Raw genomic sequence first — 21,845 nt, 5'->3', positions numbered from 1 at the left:
ACGATTAGACCCCTTTTCTGCTACCATTCCTGCTGTTTGGATTTTCTGGCCTTGATTTTTCAAGGAGGTGCTAATTTTTCTACCATCAAAGTTCAGTTAGCAGCTTTTCTTAATTATCACTTTGGAGATAATGTTTCCCCTGTAGCTTCATCCAGATTTCACAAAACATTCCTTAAAGGCATCATTTTCATTCAAACTCCGATTAAAGATCCTACTGCACTTTGGGATCACAAAGTTGTGTTCCAAAGCTTGGTTCAACCCACTTTGAGCCTTCAGCCAAGTCTGACCTCAGGTTTCTTTCTTGGAAGACATTCTTCGTTGTGGCTATTACTTCTGCTAGGTACGTTTCTGAACTTCAAGCTCTCTCTCCAAAACTGCCTTACCTGATTTTTCATCAAAACAGCTTTATCTTATGTACTAATCCATTTTTTCTACCAAAAATAGCATATGAAACAAACATTAACCAAGTCATCAAGTTGCCAGACTTCTTTTCAAAATTTTCCAGTAAAGGAGAGTACATGCTTCACCTTTTGGATGCACACAGGCAGCTTTGTTTCTATCTTTATAGAACGAAGAATCTTAGAAAAACTGACTAACTCTTTGTTTCCTTTGCATGTCTCAAATTGGGAAAATCATTTTCTAAAGTCATCTTAGCTAAATGGATATCAGATTGTATTTCCTTTCTTTACTCTTTCAGAGGTTTACCTCTGACAAGATGCCCAAAATACCATTCTGTTATATCTATGGCCACATCATCTGCTTTATGGGCCAGAGCTTCCATTCATGTATTTGTGCTGCAGCCACATGATCCAATGCTCATACTTTTATTGCTCATTACAAGTTGGACATCATCTCCAGAAACAGGGCTGCTTTTGGTTCTGCAATACTCTGGAACATCCTTTCATGATGGCCACCCAGGGTTATCATAGCTGGGGACTCTGTCCCATTCGTTGAGGAATCATTAAAAATGGCAACATCAGATTTAAAAGTTATGTACTCACTATAACTATGCATCTGTGTTGTCCATTTTCATTCTTCCTCAACTTCCCCACTGTCCCAACCCCCTCTGGGACACCCTTCCATGATGGCCACCCACGGTTATCATAGCTGGGGACTCTGTCCCATTCATTGAGGAATCAATGAAAATGGCAACTTCGTATTTAAAAGTTATGTACTCACCATATCTATGCATCTGTGTTGTCCATTTTCATTCTTCCTCAATTTCTCAACCCCCCAACCCCCACTGCTTTTCTTTGGGAGTGATCTAATAAAAGTTCTTTGGAACCACTATTCCTGTTTGACCCCCCCCTGTGCTATTTATTTTCTTTTTATAAATTATGTTCTAAATTAATATATAGTAAAAGCAAATTCGATCTTAGGTAATACAGTATTAAGAAGTATTATGGATAAGGGGAGGAGCTCGACAGTTGGATCCAAGAGTCTGGAAGAAAAGCGGCCGAGTCACATCCAAGATTGGATCAAAACCCATTAATTGAGGAAGAATAAAAATGGACAATACAGATGCATAGTTATGGTGAGAACATAACTTTTAAATCTGAAGTAGTTTACATCATTTGGTCTTCAACCTGTGGGAATTTGGATCCATATCGGATCCGAGCCGGCAAATATTACTAGCATCAGCTCCGAGCTCCAGACTCCTTCCCTTACCCATAATATACCTCCACTGCCTTCCATCCCCAGATCTCATTTGCCGCGATTTGTTACACATCGTGTCTTCAGAGCTCCAGCTAGCAGTGGGTGATTTCTTACTATAAGTCTTAAAAAATCCTATTTCTTTTAGCCAAGTTAAGTTAGTGTAGGTACCCTTTCTCCCCTCCCATTTCTTTGGCGTCGAATGTAGGTTTGTTTAGTTAGACTAGTTTGTCTGTGGTGCCCCTTTAGTGTTTTAGTGTGGTGAGTGGGTGTGTCTCTGTCAGTCTAAAGAAAGAAAGTTTTTGCCCATCTTTTTTAAAGCTTTTTTCTTGTCTTGTAGGATGGCTGAAAAGCTTGTCTTTAAGCGCTGCACAGAGTGTGGCCATAAGCTCTCCCCAACGGATGGCCACACTCTGTATGTGTTGTGCTTAGGTGTGGCCCACCTTAGTGTGGATTGCTCCATTTGTGCGGGGTTCACTCCCTGAGCGTTAAAAGATACGAAGGCCAAGTTGGCCACAAAGGTCTTCTGCCTGCTACTGATCCTCCTTCTTCATCTTTAGCTTCAGTCACAGCGGCTGCTATGACTGCCTCTCCCGCTTCTCTTCCTCTGGCCTCTCCTCCCTCCCAGGCTGGGACTCAAACTCCTGCATCTCAGCCTGTGGTAGTGGAGCAGAGGAGCGGTAGAGAACGGGAGAGAGAGTCGAAGACAAAGGAAAAGAGGAAGAGGTCCCTGGACCTCGCTTCCCCGAGCAAGTCAGCACAGGTCCGTGACTCCCCTTGGCTCCGGTCTCCAATGTTCACCCTGGAGCTGGAGGAGGCACGTCCAGTCTCCCAGGCCTCGGTTCCCCGACCCACCAGGTTGGAGTCCGTGGCCTCGTCATGGTCGACCCGCTACTTATCGGACATGGATCTGGATAAAATGATGAGGCGCTTTATCCATACACAGATCCAGATGGGGGTCTTGCCAGCCCCCCCTCCTTTTTTTCAACCCATTTCTCCTTCTCCGATCTGACCTTTGGCTTCGGAGTTCTCAGATCCAAGGTTGGCCTTGGTCAGGGTGGTCGGCGCCAATGTTCCTTGTTTCCTAAACACAGACAGCTGCCTGGAGCATCTCGGAGCTGACCAGTTCGGATCCGAACTGCTCTCAGAGCCGGAGCCTGGGTGTCAGAGCTGAGTGAATGGAACCTTTTCCATCGGCTTTGACCTTGTCGGGCCAAGTTTCCTCCCTCAGTGCTCCATCCACTTCGGGTCCAGCTCCGATTCTCGCGTCGGACCCGAGGAGACCGGCCTCCTTATTAGCTTCCCAGGAGGTCTGCTCTCCTTCGGCGTTCGATGTGTTAGAAAAGGTCCTCTCTATCAGATCGAGACCCCTGACCATCCCCTTGGACACCACCCAGACCCCCTTGGCTCTGTCTACGGTACCCATTATCTTACCAGAGGGACAGCCCATGCCCGAAGATCCTCATACTGTTCTCCTGGAGGAACAGCTGCCTTGCGAGCGCTCCCTGAGAGCCCCAATGGAAATGTGCCTTGCAAGCATACATGCAAGAGGAGGCACTTGGATTCCCCCGAGTCCCTAACTGAGGACACAGATTTGGATGATGGGTTGGGCTCCCCAAGATCACTTCCCGAGGATGTCTCCTTTGGGGACATCATGGAGATCCTGCGCCAGCGGGGAGGTTGGTCTGCCCCCAAGCCCTCGTCTGATAAGTCTGTGTTACTGGAGGCTTTCGGCACGGGGCCTATTTACTTCCTGGGTGTCCCCTCCTGTGGATCCTTTATTGGATTTGATCACCTCGCGGGCATGGAAGGAACCAGATACTGTGGAGCAGATCCTCAAGCGCCCTGATAAGGTTTTAAGTCCCCCATTGACAGACCTTCCTGGAACAAGGGCTCCCTCAGGAGAGTTCCTCGGTCCACCCTCCTGACCGAGAGTCACGGATCATGGACCGCCTAGGGAAGCGGGTGTATGCTTCAGCTACCTTTTCGATCAGGGAGCTGAATTACTTGGCCCATATCACTAGACTCCAATGCAACCTAGTAAAGGAGCTGGAGGAGTCTCTACCCAAGTCCATGTTGCAGGAGGACAAGGCTTTGTTCTCCGGGAAAATGGCCACTCTGAAAGCAGTATCAAATACGTCCATGCGACTCCTCTCCCATGCTACAGAAGGAGCGGCTAGGGAGGCTGGGTCCGGCGTGTCCATGAGACATAATGCCTGACTCAGGTTGTGCCAATTTACCGTACCCTTTAAGGCGTCCTTTGCCAATACCCCTTATGATGGCCTGACACTTTTCGTTAAGACTGTCAAGGAGACACTAGTACAGAGTGAGAAGGATGGGAAGACACTGTCTGCTGTCGGGATCCGCTTCTCTAACCCTCATAGGTTTTTTTCCCAGAACCAGAGAGGGCAAAAGAAGATGTGGTTCCGGAAGTCTCAGTACTCCCGGGACACTCAGGGCTCTTCTTCCCCTAGAGGCAGAGGGTGACAGAATGGATGACGGCCCAGAGGCCGAGGGGGTCCGTGAAACTTCGGGTCTCGAGAGCCATTCTCGGACAGACCCGGGCAGTAACCCTGAGGGATTGCCTGGCTGCTCTACTCTGGAGGCAGTCAGGGGACGATTGTCTTGCACCCAGTGGCATGGGAGTCCATAACAACGGACCGCTGGGTGCTTCAAATCATATCCAGAGGATATTCTGTCCCCTTCGTGGGTTGCCCCATATCTCCCAAACACCACCCGGACGTCCCACCCTTGCAAAGGGAGGCAGCAGCACAGGAAATTTTCAAGCTGCTACGAAAATGAACCATCTAAACCATCCCCCCAGATCAGTCCGGATCGGGCCTGTACTCCAGGTTCCTTTTGGTGCCAAAGAAAACAGGGGACTTAAGGCCCATTCTGGACCTCTCTACCCTGAACCTGTCAGTTGCCAAAGAGAAGTTCCGGATAGTCACTCTACAGTCCATCATGCCATACCTGCAAGAGAGCGACTGGATGTCCTTGTTAGATCTCCAGGATGCTTACTATCACATAAAAATGCACAGAAACTCCAGGAGGTTCCTCCGCTTCCGGCTAAGGGCCAATCATTATCAATTTCGAGCCCTACCATTTGGTCTCACCACAGCCCTCAGGTTGTTTACCAAAGTGATGGCGGTTGTAGCGGCTCACCTGAGGCTTCAGGAGATTCAGGTCTATCCATACCTGGACGATTGCTCCTCACTGCCCCCACCAGGTGTCTACTTTCCCAAAGCAGGGATTACTTTCTGACACTTGCCCTGTGTTTGGATATCACAATCAACACATCCAAATCTCTGCTAGAGCCTGCACGGATCATAGACTACATTGGTGCCAGGATAGACACACTCCAGTGCAAAGTGTTCCTGACCTCGGAGAGAGTTCAAAACGTCAGGATGCATGTCTCCCTGATTTTCCATTCACACCTCCCGATGGCAGAATCAATGTTTAGGGCTCTAGGCTCGATTGCTACGACCATAACTCTTCTTCCATGTGCTCGGCTACACATGCAGATTCTTCAGTGGACTCTAGCGGTTCAGTAGTCCCTGTTGGAATTACCACTAACCTATCCTAGCCACCTACGTTGAGTGTGTCAGTCATCCCTCATATGATGTATGGGCTCTCCTGACATTGTGGAGGAACGACCCTTTGTTCCAGCCCCAGCCCAAAACACAGTGACCACGGATGCCTCTCAACTCGGGTGGGGGGGCATTGTTCAGGCAGGACAGTCTAAGACCTGTGGTCCCCCATAGAGACCAGCTTGCACATCAATATCCTCAAGATGAGGGCGGTCCTTCTAGCGTTGCAGGCCCTTCATGCCTTTCTTCCTCTGGGGATGATTGCCATTCAATCAGACAGCATGTCTGGTATATCAGCAAACAAGGAGTGACCTGATCTTACCCCCTTTGTCACGAGGCCAAGAGAGTATGAGAATGGGTGATCTCCACAGGTCACTTTCTCATCGCAATGCACATTCTGGCACAGTCCAACATTCTAGCGGACAGGCTAAGTCGGACCATTCTGATGCCTTACGAGTGGTCTCTGAATCTGTCAGTAGAGGAACAGATCTTCAGCGAGTGGGGTCATCCTTGCTGCAATCTCTTCACATCTCCTTTCAACGTGAAGTACAGCAGGTTTTTCGCTCTGAATCCTCTGCCGGGGGAGTCCCCCAGAGATGCTGTAGTTCATGCTTGGCCTCCCGGTCTTCTGTATGCTTACCCGCCAGTTCATTCCGAGGTTTCTGCAGAAAGCTTGTCAACTGAGGAGCAAGGTGATCCTCATTGCCTCATTCTGGCTTCCCCAGGTATGGTTTCCCTTCCTTTGGTCTCACCTTCTGGCTCCACCTTGGATCCTAGATCCCATTCAGGATCTAATCTCACACCCATCGGGAGGTGCCTCATCCCACTCTGGACAGCCTGAAGCTCACTGCTTGGCTGCTCCAGTTCTCGTGATTGCTAGTACTCCTGGACTTTCCTCAGTTAGGTCTATTTTGGTAGCTGCTCATAAGTCTTCAACCAGAAAGGTTTATTGCAGCAAGTGAAAACATTTTTCTTTCTGGGCCTCTCAGAGGAGTTTAGATCCTTTCAAGGCTCCTATTTCCACTATTCTTGATTTCCTAGCTGATATTTTTCAGCATGGAGCTAGTTCTTCTACTGTCAAAGTTCAGTTGGCTGCCATTTCTCATTTTCATGTGGGCGAGAATTCTGCATCCTTGGTATCTTCAAGACTGTGTAAAGCCTTTATCAAAGGCACCTTTTTGCTACGCACCCCGGTCAAAGATCCTGTCCCTCTGTGGGACCTTACTATGGTTCTCCAAGCTCTGGTTGCTCCGCCTTTTGAGCCTGCTGCAACTGCAGATCTAAAATTCCTATCATGGAAAGCAGCTTTTCTGGTCACTATTACCTCTGCTAGAAGGGTTTCGGAATGACAGGCCTTGTCCATCAAATTTCCATACTTGATTTTTCATAAAGACAGGGTTTCCCTTTGAACCAACCCATCTTTTCTTCCTATGGTGGCATCACCAGTCAATATCAATCAGACTAAATTTGCCTGTGTTCTTTCCCAATTTTACCAACAGGATGGAATACAAGCTACACATGTTGGATGGTCATAGACAGTTATGATTCTATTTACACAGGACAAAAAATCTTCGTAAATCTGATCAATTGTTTGTTTTGTTGTATAGACTCTTTTTGGGCAAACCTATTTCCAAGGTCACTATAGCTAGATAGATTTCTTCATGCATCCTGCAGGTCTATAAGGACAAAGGCATCTCTCCTCCAGGTCAGATTAAAGCTCATTCCACTAGGTCCATGGCTACATCTGCAGTTTTTTGGTCTAGAGTGTCTTTGGATGACATTTGCTCTGCAGCTACTTGGTCCTCATCTCATACGTTTATTTCTCATTACAAATTGGATTTGACTTGTAGAAGGAGAGCATCCTTTGGCTCTGCGGTGCTCTGGAATATCCTTCCATGAGGGCTTCCCAGGAGTTTAGTAGCTGGGGACTCTGTCCCACAGGTTGAAGACCAAATGAAGTAAACTACTTCAGATAAAGAAGTTACTTGCTCACCATAACGTTCCATCTGAGTAGTTGTACTTCATTTGTCTTTGACCGTCCCTCCCTCCTTCCCCCGGACCTTGGGCATGTTCATCGTATGGGCTGCAGTATAGGTCACAAGTATGTTATCAGGTCGGGTTCTAAGTATAAGTTCAGCAAACTTGATCTGGGGATGGAAGGCAGTGGAGGTATATTATGGGTAAGGGGAGGAATCTGGAGCTTGGAGCTGATGCTAGTAATATTTGCCGGCTCGGAGCCCATACGGATCCGTATTCCCACAGGTTGAAGACAAATAAAGTACAACTACTCAGATGGAACGTTATGGTGAGTACATAACTTCTTTTTTCCATTCATTAAGCAGGATAATTTTTAGCATCCCAACAAACAGAAGTCTCAAACAAACAAAAACCAAGGCACCACAAGGAAATGGCTAGACGAGAACGCCACCAAACCTAACAAGATGGGTTCCTTTCCCAAAAAGGATAAACCCCTCCCCTTCCAAACTATGACTATGCCAAGAAGCGGCACCTGTCTTTCCCAAGTCCCCCTCTGGGTCTCCCATCTCAAAAGTTATCTCTCAACAAGGTAGTCTGACCGTCAGTAGTTTCCAACAAATGAGTGCTCCACATTGTTGACAGAGGTTCCAGGTGGCAGTGAAAGGAATATCTGCCTCTGTTCAAGGGGTTGCCTCCTCATCCACCAGACCAGACTTTGTTATTCCCTCCTATACTCCAGCAAATTCTGGACACAAGTGTCATAGAACTAGTCTCTCCACTAGAAAAGATGAAAGGTGTCTACTCCAGAATTTTCTCGCTTACCAAAGAAGAGTTGTTATAGAGACTAGTGTTGGACCTGTTCTTTCTGAATATCTTTATCATGGTTCCCATATCCAAGATGCTCACCCTATAAACAGTGCTTCCTCTTTTCCTGAACCACTGATCTGAAGTAGGGACTTCATTTGTCAGCAACCTGTGGGTCTTGGATCCGATATCGGATCCAAGCCGGCAACTTGTTTCATAGCTAATAGATCCGAGCTCCTAGCTCCTCCCCTCACCCATTATCCCCTGCCAACCCTCCATGACCTCAGATCTAGTTTGCCGCGCTTGTGGATGGCTGGATTCCTTTGAGCTCTAGCGAAATCATCAGTTAAGTGTGTTTTTAGTCAACTTTTCTCTACAGTTAAATTTAAAAAAGTGTGTAAGAGTCAGGTTCCCTGTAATTTTTTTTTTTTTACATAGCTTTCCCTCCCTTCGCTGGTCGTTAGTGAGTGTGTGTTTGTGTTTTTGGGGCCTGTGCGTTTGTGTAGCACTCCTTTTTCTTCAAAGTATGGCTGAGGCCCCAAAAGCCATTTTTTTCTAAATGTACCGAGTGTGGCCATAAGCTCTCCCCGGCTGATGGCCACACTCGGTGGGTTCGGTGCCTTGGGGTTGAACACCTCTCCTCAGGCTGTACCATTTGTGCAGCGTTCAACCCCAGGGCACTGAAAGAGCGGAGGTCGAAGCTGGTCCTGGCGGGACTTTTGCCCCTGGACTCGGCTCCAGCCTCCACTGCTCCCGTGGCACTACTACAAGCTGTGGTCATTGCCACTCCTGCCTCCCTTCCTCCGGCCGGGACTCAAACTCCCACTAAAGCGCTGGAGGACAGGGAGGCTAGGAGGGAGAAACGAAGGGAGAATCACCACAAACAGCAGGCCGAGGCCTCCGCTTCAGCCCCGCCAGCTAAGCGGGCTTCTGCCTCCACTGCTTCTAGGTCTCCTCCTCCTCGGCTCCGATCTCCTTGCTTCTCCCCAGGGCCCGAGGAGGAGGAGGCCTGATCTCCATCGAGGTCATCGAGGCGGCATTCCAGGCCTGCCTCGGTGGCCTCGTCGAGATCAACTTTCAGCATGTCAGATGCAGACTTGGGCCGGATGATGCGAAGATTCATCCAGGCCCAGCTGCAGATGGGAGTGCTCTTGCCTCCCCCCCCCCCTTCGGGGGGGAGCTCGACACCCTTTTTCACTCCAATTGCTCCTTCTCCGACCCGCTACCCGGGTTCGGAGCGTTCGGAGTTGAGCAGCGTCGGAGCCGGGGGCGGGTCGGCGCCGACAGTACTTGGTACTTCGGATCCGACCCTGCCGTCGAGTCTGTCGGATCCGACCTCTCGGAGCCGTGGCCCGAGCTTCGGATCCAAGGCATTCAGTCTGCCTTCGGCTCCGTCCAGGTCGGAGCGCACTGGTCCTTCGGATCCGATGGTCTCAGCGCCGCCTCTGATCCCTTCATCGGATCCGAGTGGGAGCCGGCTCTCGGAGCCCAGGGAGAGCAGTTCCCCCTCGTCCTTCAATGTAGTGGAGAGGGCTCTGTCGAGAGCATCCGGACCCCCGGCCCTTGTCTCGGCTCCACCTTGCACTCCCTCTCTGCTGGGCCAGGCTTCCATCACCCGGCCTCAGGGACAGCCTGCTTCAATGTCCCAGGTTGTTCCATTGGAACAGGATGTTGCTGGCGAGACCTCATCGGACAGCCCCCCCCCCCCCTGAGGAAGTGCCTCGCAAGCACAAGTGCAAGAGGAAGCATGTGGACTCCCCTGAGTCCTTAACTGAGGACACGGACTTGGATGAAGGGGAAGGCTCCCCAAGATCACCCCCTGAGGATGTCTCCTTTGGAGACATCATGGAGATGCTGAGGATCAGAGGTGGGTGGTTTGCCCCCAAGGCTTCCTCCGACGAGTCCGTGTTTCTGGAGGCATTCGAAGCAGGCCCGTCTACCTCTTGGGTGTCCCCTCCGGCCGACCCCTTGGTGGACCTTATTACCACCAGGGCGTGGAAGGACCCGGACACCGTGGAGCCAATCCCCAAATGCCCGGACAGGATACTAAGCCCCCCCGCAGACCGGTCACACTGGAACAAGGGTCCCTCCGTAGATGCCATGTTGACAGCGGCGGCCATGAAGAGGGAACTAGCTCAGGAGAGCCCCTCAGTCCATCCACCGAGCAAGGAGTCCCGCTCGATGGACCGCTTAGGGAAGCGAGTTTTTAGTTCAGCGACCTTTTCGGTAAGGTCTCTGAACTATATGGCACATGTCATCAGGATGCAGCGGGATCTTATCAAAGAATATGCTGCCTCCCCCCCTGAGTCCATGTTGGCGGAGGACAAACAATTGTACTCCACCCGAATGGCCACTCTGAGATCTATTTCAAATATCTCTATGCGGCTATTGTCCCACGCCACCGAGGGAGCCGCTAGAGCTAGCGGAGCGGGCCTAGTCATGAGACGTCAGGCCTGGCTCCGTCATTGTGACTTTGCGGAGCCCTTTAAAGCATCCTTTGTGAACGCCCCTTTCGATGGTTCTGCCCTGTTTGGCAAAATGGTTCGCGAGACACTTGTCCAGAGCGAGAAGGACGGGAAGACGTTGTCTGCCGTCGGAGTCCACTTCTCTGCTCCCCAGCGGTCCTTTTCGAAGAACCAAAAGGGTCAGAAGAAGATGTGGTTCCGGAAATCGCAAAATTCCCAACCCACTCCGGACAACCAGTCCTTCCGTGGCAGAGGAGGACAGGGAGGACGGCCACGGGCAGGCAGAGGGGCTCCGAGGAACCTTAGGTCCAGAGAACCTTTCTCTGACTGGCCCACGCAGCAGCCCTGAAGGGTTGCCCGACTGCTCCACTCTGGAGGCAGTCGGGGGGTGCTTCTCAGAGCACCTAGCGGCATGGGAGTCCATCAAGACAGACCCGCTGGGTGCTTCGAATTATATCCAGAGGATACAAAATCCCATTACTTCATGTCCCCAAATTCAAGAACCTCCCCGCTGTACCACCCGATCAGAGGGAGGCTGCAGCCGCAGAGATTCAGCAGCTGCTAAGAAAAAGAGCCATCCAGCCCGTCCCCCAAGACCAGCTCGGATTAGGGTTCTACTCCAGGTTCTTTTTGGTGCCAAAAAAGACGGGGGACTTGAGATCGATTCTAGACCTGTCCCGTTTGAACCTGTCGGTAACCAAGGAAAAATTCCGAATGGTCACTCTTCAATCTATTCTTCCCCTTCTAAGGGAGAATGATTGGATGTGCTCTATAGACCTCAAGGATGCGTACTACCACATTCTAATGGACAGACGATCCAGGAGGTTCCTCCGCTTCCGGCTGGGAGCCAGTCACTACCAGTTCAGGGTCCTTCCCTTTGGCCTCACCACAGCCCCCAGGGTGTTCACCAAGGTATTAGCAGTGATTGCGGCCCACCTGAGACTCCAGGGAATACAGGTCTTTCCGTATCTGGACGACTGGCTCCTGACCGCCCCAGCAAGGCATCTACTTTGCTCAGCCAGAAATTTCTTTCTCTGCCTAGCCCCCCAGTTAGGCATCACCATCAATGCCGACAAATCCTTTCTGGCCCCGACAAGTCATAGAATTCATAGGAGCCAGAATAGACACCAGAGATCTACGAGCCTTCCTGACTTCGGAACGACTATGGAATTTGCAACTTCATGTGCGGGCCATCCTCCAATCAGAGACTCCACCGGCGGAATTGTTCCTGAGGGCATTGGGCTCCATGGCGGCAGCGATAACGCTCCTTCCATGTGCCCGTCTGAACATGCGGCTACTGCAGTGGACCCTTCTAGTTCAGTGGTCCTTTCTGTCTTTTCCTCTCCATCACCCCATTGCTATCAGCAAGGCTTGCAGGAGGGCTCTATTATGGTTGCTCCATGCTCCCGATCTCCATACAGGCCAACCCTTCTGCACCTCTCCCCCTCTCGCCACGGTGACCACGGACGCCTCCCGCCTTGGGGGGGGCATTATTCAGGCAGGACCATCCAAGGCACATGGAACGATACAGAGACCTCCCTGCATATCAACGTTCTGGAGATGAGAGCGGTGCTGTACGTGTTGCAAGCACTTCAGAATCTCCTCCCCGTAGGAACGATTGCAATTCAGTCGGACAACATGTCGGTTGTCTGGTACATCAACAAACAGGGGGGAACCAGGTCTTACCCTCTATGCCGCGAAGCCGTGAGAGTGTGGGAATGGGTGATTTCCACCAACCACTTTCTGATTGCAACGCGCATTCCGGGGCGGGCCAACATCCTAGCGGACAAACTCAGCCGCACCCTTCTTACCCCTTGTGAGTGGTCTCTCAACCCATTAGTAGCGAAGCAGATATTCGCAGTATGGGGGCAACCCTGCTGCGATCTTTTTGCCTCTCACTCAAACACCAAATGCGTCAATTTCTTCGCTCTGATTCCCCCTCCAGGGGAAACCCCAAGAGACGCTCTGGTGCATGCTTGGCCATCCGGTCTACTTTATGCCTATCCTCCTCTACCCCTGATGCTGCAGCTCTTACAGAAAGCCTCGTGGCTGGGGAGCAGGATGATCCTCATTGCCCTATTCTGGCCTCGGCAAATTTGGTTCCCTTACCTGTGGTCTCACCTAGTGAATCCCCCTTGGATTCTGGATCCCATTCCGGATCTAATCTCCCATCCGTCGGGCTTACCGACCCCAAATCTGGACAATCTGAAGCTGACGGCTTGGTTGCTCCAGTTCCACTCCTAGTTAGGACTCCTGGTATCTCTTCACCAGTTAAAGCCATTTTCGTGGCAGCGCATAAACCTTCCACCAGGAAAGTGTACCGCAGTAAATGGAAACGTTTCTCCGTCTGGGCGGAGCATCATAATCTAGATCCCTTCACGGCTCCTCTTCCATCCATATTAGACTTCCTAACCGAACTTTTTCAGGAAGGCGCTAGTTGCTCAACTGTCAAAGTGCAATTGGCTGCCATCTCCCATTACCATGTGGGACATGACACAGGGCCCTTGATGTCGGCCAAATTGTGTAAAACCTTTCCCAAGGGCACCTTTTTGCTTAGACCCCCTGTAAAAGAAGCCGTACCCCTTGGGGTCTTTCACTAGTTCTTCAAGCCCTGACTGCTCCACCATTTGAACCTGCTGCTTCAGTGGATCTCAAATACTTGTCCTGGAAAACAGCATTCCTTGTAGCCATTACTTCAGCGAAAAGAGTTTCGGAGCTTCAAGCTCTTTCTGTGAAACCTCCTTACTTGATCTTTCATCCGGACAGAGTGTACCTCAGGACCAATTCCTCCTTCCTTCCTAAAATAGCATCAGAAACCAATATAAATCAATCCATAAATCTACCGGTCTTCTTTCCTAAATATCAGAATAAAGGAGAGTACAAGCTGCACTCATTAGATGTTCATAGGCAGCTGCATTTTTATACTCATAGAACAGCTGGTCACAGGCAATCCGACCAGCTGTTCATTTCCTTTGCCAAATTTAATTTGGGGAAAGCAGTATCAAAAATCTCCCTGTCATGCTGGATTTCCCAATGTATCCTGTTAGCATACCAAGCTTCTGGAAGACCCGCACCTGAAGGAGTTCGCGCACATTCCACTCGTTCCAGCTCTACTTCTGCGGCCTTGAAATCTAGAGTTCCATTGGATGATATTTGTTCAGCAGCCACTTGGGCCTCATCTCATACCTTTATTAACCACTACAAACTGGACGTGATTTCTAGAGGGAGAGCATCCTTTGGCTCTGCGGTGCTCCGCAATATCCTTCCATGATGGCCACCCAAGATTCAGGTAGCTGGGGACTCTGTCCCACAGGTTGCTGACAAATGAAGTCCCTACTTCAGATTAAGAAGTTATGTACTCACCATACCGTTCCATCTGAGTAGGTAGCTTCATTTGTCTGCAACCATCCCCCCCTCCTTCCCCCTGGCTTTCAGTGGATCTATGTGAGTTGGAATACCCTTTTTGGGTACATATTGAGGGGCAAACTTGATCTGAGGTCATGGAGGGTTGGCAGGGGATTATGGGTGAGGGGAGGAGCTAGGAGCTCGGATCCATTAGCTATGAAACAAGTTGCCGGCTCGGATCCGATATCGGATCCAAGACCCACAGGTTGCAGACAAATGAAGCCACCTACTCAGATGGAACGTTATGGTGAGTACATAACTTCTTATTTCATGGTAATCTTGGACTTGAAGGATGTGTATCACCATATCCCCATTGCTCATCGCTTCAGGAGATATTTAAGATTTATTGTGTCTGGTTTGCAGTTTTCTGCATTGTCCTTTAGGCTATACACTGTGCTTGAGTGTTTACCAAATGCCTTGCTCTGGTAGTGGCTCACTGCAGGACTCTTATCTGACACTTTCACAAATATTCATCTACCTGTGGCGCTTAATCACTCAGACAAAGGAATGGTCTTTCTTCCTGATGACAAGGTCATGTCTTACCAGACGATGTTTCAGGAATTCTCCAGAAGGAACATCGCCTCAGCAAAAGAATTCCTAAAAATTCTAGTACTGTAGGTGTTCTTGATTCTCATGATACCACTGGCCTCTCTCCACATGAGGCAAATTCAGTAGTATGCCTGGAGTTGTTGGACTCAGTACCTACATTCCTTGGAATCTCAGTTAATGGTGATGCTGGTCATCAGAATAAAGTTACATTGGTGGAGAACACAGTTGAATATCAGTCCAGGACATCCTTTCATCCCTCGTGTTCTGGTGCAGTTTTTCCAGACAGTTTCATCTGACTTTACTTGGGGAGCTGTGTAAGTGTAGGCCGCCTGGGAGCCCAAGGACTCATGGAAGCACATCAATATCAAGGAAATGTTGGCAATGAGCCATGCCTTGAAAATCCGTCACCACCCATGGACTCTGGGTCTTCTTCTGGTGGTTACAGACAATGCCACAGTGTTGTGGTACCTCATCAGTAAAGTGGGTACAAGGTCATACCCTCTATGCTGGTTGGCAACCATGGCCTGGGAGCTGGCTTTACAGCAGTCTCTGACTCTTCAGACATCATATGTAGAGTCAGTGCAAAACGTTGTGGCAGACAGACTAAGTAGATCCTGGGCAGACCCACACAAGTTGCAGTTCATGGCAGTGGTGTTCCACAGTTTAGTCCCCGCTGTGGGGAATGCCTCAAATAGATCTGTTCACCTCTTTCAAAATTGACAGTTGGGGAGAAATTTTTTCCAGACATCCTTGCAGCCATGTTTGAAGGACAGATTCATTCTCATTCCCATGGATGTGAATGTTCCTGTATGTTTTTCCACCCTTTCCACTGATTCACAAGGCACTTCTGAAGGTTCAGAAAGAAATGCCAAAAATCACTGGGGTGAGCCCTTTTGACTCAGGCATTCTTGGTTTTCCCTTCTAATGGTATTGACCAGGCATAATTACCACAGACTTCTTCACACTCGATATGCTCACACAGTCTTAGGAGTGACTGGTGCACCCTAGTTTGGAGAAATTACAACTAGCAACCCAGGTGACTCGGTCTTGACTCCGTTTAGCCTCTTATTTCACAAGGATGTGCAGCAGGTGTTAAAAGAGGTCAGAAAACCTGCTACTATAAAATCTTATGTTTACAAATGGATGAGTTTTTCTAAATTTTGCCTTAAAGGGAACAAAGGGTCCTTTGAGGTTAACAGCCCTCTGGTGTTGAAATATTTGTGTAAGGTGGAGCTACTTCAGAATGGCTTATCATATGCATCCATTAAGGTGCATTTAGTGGTCATCTCTGCTTTTCTGCCAATGGATCTTCCTCTTTCTTCTCTTTTGGTAAAACAGTTTATGAAAGGAGTATTGCATGTAAGACCCACTCACAAGCAAATTCCTCCTTTGTGGGATCTCAACTATGTTGCAGAAAAATTGACCTTACCATTTTTTGAACCTGCTGCTCAGGCTGATCTGAAGTTCTTAATATGGAATATTGTTTTACTTATTGCTATGACATCTGCAAGACAAGTCTCTGAGCTGCAAGCTGTCACAGTGAATCAACTTTACGTGATTTTCCATGGAGATAGGATTGTGTTATGCACTAAACTCTCATTCATGCTGAAAGTGTTCGCAGAATTTACCCTTAATCATTAACCTCCCTGTATTCTTCCCAGAATTTGAGAATGTTGGAGAGAAGACACTTCATACCTTTGATCTGTATGGGCAGCTCAGGCACTACCTTGACAGAACAAAATGCTTCAGGATGGCTTAAAGGTTTTTTATTTCCCACACTGGGACAAAGAAGGGTCAATGTGTCTCTAAGCAAACCATTACCCTTTGGTTGTCCTGTGGTATTTTTTTTGTTACACCCATCATGGCGTGGTGAATCCAAGCAAGGTAAACGCCCATTACACCAGGTACTTTTCCTTGTCAATGGCTTATTGGAAAGAACTGGACACTAGAAGTATTTTAGAGACAGCAACTTGGTCCTGTGTGTATACCTTTATGAAGCACTACAAGCTGCATGCATTTTCTATATCCTGGGTATGCTTCACTAGGACCATTCTCCAGGGGCTTCTGGACCTTTATCCTTCCTCCTTCTAGGTTGGGAAAGCTTTGGGAATCTACCCATATGTCAGTAAGGTGGTCTGTTTATTGAACATAGTTCAATTGCATAAGTCCTACTTACTGGTAACAGTAGATGTTCATAGAACACACTCCCTTACTGGCAGTACGCACCAACTATCCCCCTTTTGGATGTATGTAGTTTGGTGTTGGAGTTGCCACTGAGTTATGTTAAGTGGCCTTTTGTTGCATGTGTTGTTGTTTTATTTTGTTTTTTTGGAGGGAACAATAAGTTTTATCTTTTCTGATTCCTCACCCTTGCCAGGAGCTTTACACAGATGCATCCAACCAGGCATGGGAACACAAAAGTCCAGGGTGTTTGGTCAGCCAAAGACAGTAAGGACCATATAAATGACAAGGAAATAAAAGCTCTCAGTCCTTTTATCCTTTGGACCTCAGGTGATCTCCAAATCTACACAGAGAACACCACATTTATGTTGTATTTAAACAAGCAGGAGGGCACAAAGTTATATCACCTTAGCAGAATAGCCATGGTAGCTTGGGACATTGCAGTACATTACAGTTGCTTCCTTTAGGCAGTGTACATCCCCTCTAAGAGGAAAACAGTGGCAGACCTTATGAGGAGATCCAGAGCAGAGCCTCTGGAAGGAATATTTAAGAGGGAGGTCTTCTTGGACATTATCCATCAGTGGGGAACTCCCCAAATAGATATCTTCACCTCCACCCAGAACAGTCAAATCAGTTTTTTTCTGTTCCAAAGTATCATGGCCAGAAGCATAGAAGGTGGTTGCCATGTCTTTCTCATGGAAGGTACAATTCCTTAATGCATTCCCCACCACTTGTTCTGATTCCCAAAGTCTGTCTCAAAATCAAGAAGGACAAACCTAAAATCTTACTTGTGCAGGGGCGTCTCGTGCTATAGGACTGCAGGACTGCAGCCCCCTCAGCTGTAGAAAGAAGAAAAGAACAAAATAAAAAAACAAACCGTGAGTCCCGGAAGTCTGCACATGCATGCTTGGAGTTCCTGGAACTCACAGAACTCCAGACTGCTGTGTCAGCAGTCCAGATAGAGGGAAAGGCATCTCTGCCCTGCAGATGCCCAGAAATCTACGCGGTGACGACTGCATAGAACAGAAGAACTCCAGACTGCATCGTCTGCAGGCTGGAGCCTTCTCCCATGGAGAAACCAGCCAGAAGGACAGTTGAGCCTACTCTTGTGGGAAAACCAGCCGTTAGCTTGCACGGGACTGAGGATACTGCAGATGGACTCGGGAAACACTGAATGGGACATTGAGAACACTTACTCACTGAACTGAGGATACTGCAGATGAATGGGACTGAGGATGGACTCAAGGAACTCTCACCGAATTCAGGTGTGGGTGTGTGTGTGTGGGTGTGTGGGTGTGTGTGTGTGTGGGTGTGTGTGTGTGTGTGTGTGTGTGTGTGTGTGTGTGTGTGTGTGTGTGTGTGTGTGTGGGCTTGAACCCTGTACCTTGGGTGCAGGTGGCAAGAGTCTGAATTCCCTACCCACCACCATTTGTAAAAACATTTGAAGATTTTTGCCTCATATTTGTTCTGTTCTGTTCCTCATAAAATCTGTGGTTTCTGTATTTTTGTTTCCTTACACAGTCAGTAGTGCAGTGGTAGCATTGTTGCCTTACAGCTATAGGTTCTCTGGTTTGATTCTTGGCTGGGGTGCCTTCTGCGTGGAGTCTGCATGTTCTCCCTGTGTTTTGTGTGGGTTTCCTCTGGGTGCTCTGGTGTCCTCCCATCTTACAAAAAACATGTGTCTGGAGTGTTTCTCCCTAGACCTCTGCTGAATATTGGCTTTTGTTCCAAGTCAGACTTTCCTGGTTAACAAATGTTAAATAAAAATGACAGGCATTTGAATTTCAGACTTCATATTCTTCAGAAAGTACATGGTAACACAAAACATTTTATTCTAGCAATTTTCTAAGTTTATAAGATGCATACTTGAAATGTGTTCATATTTTTAGGTCTGTATTCCCCCATTATTGGGTCGCCTAGGTGTTTTGTGCTAAGGTTGAGAGCTATGGTGAGAACTGAATTCACTGAATATGCTTGGGGGCTGTATTCCCCCATTACTGGCTTTGTCCAGGTGTTTTTTGCTAAGAGGTTGAGAGCTATGGTGAGAACTGAATTCACTGAATATATTTGGGGGCTGTATTCCCCCATTACTGGCTTTATTCAGGTGTTTTTTACTAAGAGGTTGACAGCTATGATGAGAACTGAATTCACTAAATGGTAGCCATTTAAGTTTCAGTCTTCCTCTCTTTCACAAAACAGCTGATTTGGCATAGTGGTATGTTGCTGTGACTGTTTTGCACAGGGTCCTGGGTTCAAGACTTGGCAGTGAAATGTATGGTGATAACACAGCATTTTATTCTAGCAACTTTCCAACATTATACAAGCAATGTTTCAAATGTGTCCATTGTTTGGGGGCTTTTGTCCCCCCCCCCCAATAAAGTTTGGCTTTTTCTAGATTTCTTGTGCTTCAAAGTTCAGAGATACAGCTGAGTGTCTAGTAGATTTTACAGGGATTTGGGAGCTGCAGGGGAACACAAGTTTAGTACTGTTTATGCTGAATCTGCTTGCATTGTTAATAGCACAACAGGTGGTGTACTTGTTTTTGATGCAGAAGGCTCTGGGTTGTACTCCCATAGTAGGTAGCTGCATTGCTGATACTGTACTGTGTTGTAAAGGGAGTGGATGCTGCAGTCCTTTTTGGTGAAGATACCTAGTAACTATGAACCTGTTATCAGTTTGCCATCCATTCCCTATTGCAATATTATTAGCTTATCATTTTTTTAATGTAACATAGGCAATTTATTCCTCAGGGGGCAACAGGCACTTTATTTATAGATGAAACAATGAAATATAAAGTTTGCTAGCAGCAACCTCTTCATTAGTTACAGATCTCTTTAATGTGGAATTATTTAGATGACATTTACTTATTCAGAGATTGTGCATATTTACTGATACTGGTGGACTGTAGAAGTTTGAGTAGACTTTTATGATGTAAATGTTCTGAATTGGGCAGTTTTGTCATTACTGGTGCATGCATTTTGTTTCATTGTGTACTGGAAGAATGTTCAAAACAATAAATTTAAAATGCCGTCTAACAACTGTACTGTATTGTACAAGAAATATAATTTAATAAAATCAGGAAGGTGTATCAAAGAGCACGTGTATGTTTCATGTGCAAGGGACCTACGGTTTGAAAACAGCCCAAAGTTAATCTTTATCTGCCACTGACAAAATGTATTTTCTTTGAATGTGGGTTTCATTGCTGTTTTAATGAATGTGAGTTTCAAGGGCAGAGAAGTTTTAATGTTAATAAGAACAACTCAAGCACCAAAATGCAGATATATCCAAAGAAACAACAGCAGCCAGTATATCCAAACGATTTATTACCAATGAAATCTCTAGCGCCTCGGCTTCAGAAAGCCTTCAAGGAGTATCTCACAATGAAAAAACAGTTAACATTTATACACACCTTCATTTTCTCATTACACAATTAAAACTAGATAATCAAATGCTAAAATTCAATTATACAATTAAACAATTAAATAACACTTTTCCAGCAGCATTCAGTATTCAGCCCCTTAGGAATCAGGGTCTGATATTTCAGAATAAAAATCAATTCTTTCTTCAAAAGTTCATGTCTAATCTTTTCCTCACTAGCTTCTTTTCTTATAATTTGTTCTAAAATAGATGCTCTAAAACTATCACATTCAGAATTATGATATTCAATGAAGTGTTGTGCTAATGGACTTTCTATTTTTCTGTTTTTAATGTCTCTCAAATGCTCCATAATTCTGATTTTAAACATCCTTTTTGTTTGACCCACATAATATTTTTTACATCCACATCTAATAATATAAATCACTTGTTCAGTAGTACAACTAAAATGCCCTTTTGGTTTAAAACTAATTCCATTTATGTAAGGAAAGACATTCTCCACATAGGTACAAACCTTACATTTTCCACACTTTTTAGTACCTATACTTTGAACAGATTTAACTAAATTCTGTGTTGGTAATTCAAACTTTGTATGTACAACTATATCTCTAATATTTCTTCCTCTTTTATAACTAAATTTTAGCATTCTACTAGTCATATCTTTTAACTCTACAAAATTCTGTAAAAACTTCCAGAAATATAGAGTACATATTTTTATATCTTCACTGCATATATTATATACAGATACCATATAGATGTCATTATTACTATTTTTAACTGTCTCCATCTTTTTATTTGCTTCACATTTATGTTTTATATATCTCTGAGAATACCTATTATACATTTTACTTAATATTTTATTTTTACTCATATTAACCAACTGTTTATCATACTTCCTATTTTTAAACATTTCACATGTTTTATCTACCTCTTCAAGAAATTCTTCCTCTATATTACATATTCGAGAAATTCTCAATAACTCACTGTAGGGTATTGCTTCTATAACATGTCTAGGATGACAACTAGTACCCATCAAAAATTGATTCATACTATCAAATTTTCTATGTATCCCAGTGACTACATGTTCACCTAGTATTCCTTTTAAATTCACATCTAAAAAATAAACAATATTGCCACTTTGTATCCCATCAAATTTTAAATTAAATCTGTTTTTTTGCATGTCTTGAATAAAGTTATTACTTTCCATTTTTCCACCCTTACATAAAAAAATCAGGTCATCTATAAATCTAAAATCATACATGACATATTGTTTTACAAAAGTATGTGTATAGATGCATTCTGATTCTACCATGCCCATAAAAATATTCGCATACATGGGTGCAAATGCTGCACCCATGGCTGTGCCCTGTATTTGATGATAAATAGTTTTATTAAAAATGAAATAATTATTCTCTAAACAAAATTTTACCAGTTCTATAAAGTAATGTGTTAAATGTTAACTGTTTTTTCATTGTGAGATACTCCTTGAAGGCTTTCTGAAGCCGAGGCGCTAGAAGTTTTAATGTTAAGTCTATTTTCATTGTGAGACTGCATTGCTTTGTTTAGCAGATATCAATTAGTGTTTGTACTGTAAAATGCAAAATAAAACTTTCAAATGAAATCCTAATCATCGCAGAAGTAAAACAGTATGCACATTATAGTGTTCATGGTAAATCGGGCGAAATAACTAAGGAATGGGACATTGGAATGGCTGCAGGAGGGAGGCTCCATTCGACCATGATTTTATGGGGGGGGGGGGAAGGGCAGCAAACTCAAAGACAGCACCGGCTGAACTATACCTCTCAACTGTCTAGATTTTTGCAGAATTAATAGATTTTTGCTTCTT

This window comes from Protopterus annectens, chromosome 6.part1 (assembly GCF_019279795.1).
Source record: "Protopterus annectens isolate FY-2018-M chromosome 6.part1, PAN1.0, whole genome shotgun sequence".
In the NCBI taxonomy this organism is placed as follows: Eukaryota; Metazoa; Chordata; order Ceratodontiformes; family Protopteridae; genus Protopterus; species Protopterus annectens.
The sequence above is the reverse complement of the archived record's forward strand: the minus strand, read 5'-3'. Positions refer to the sequence as shown.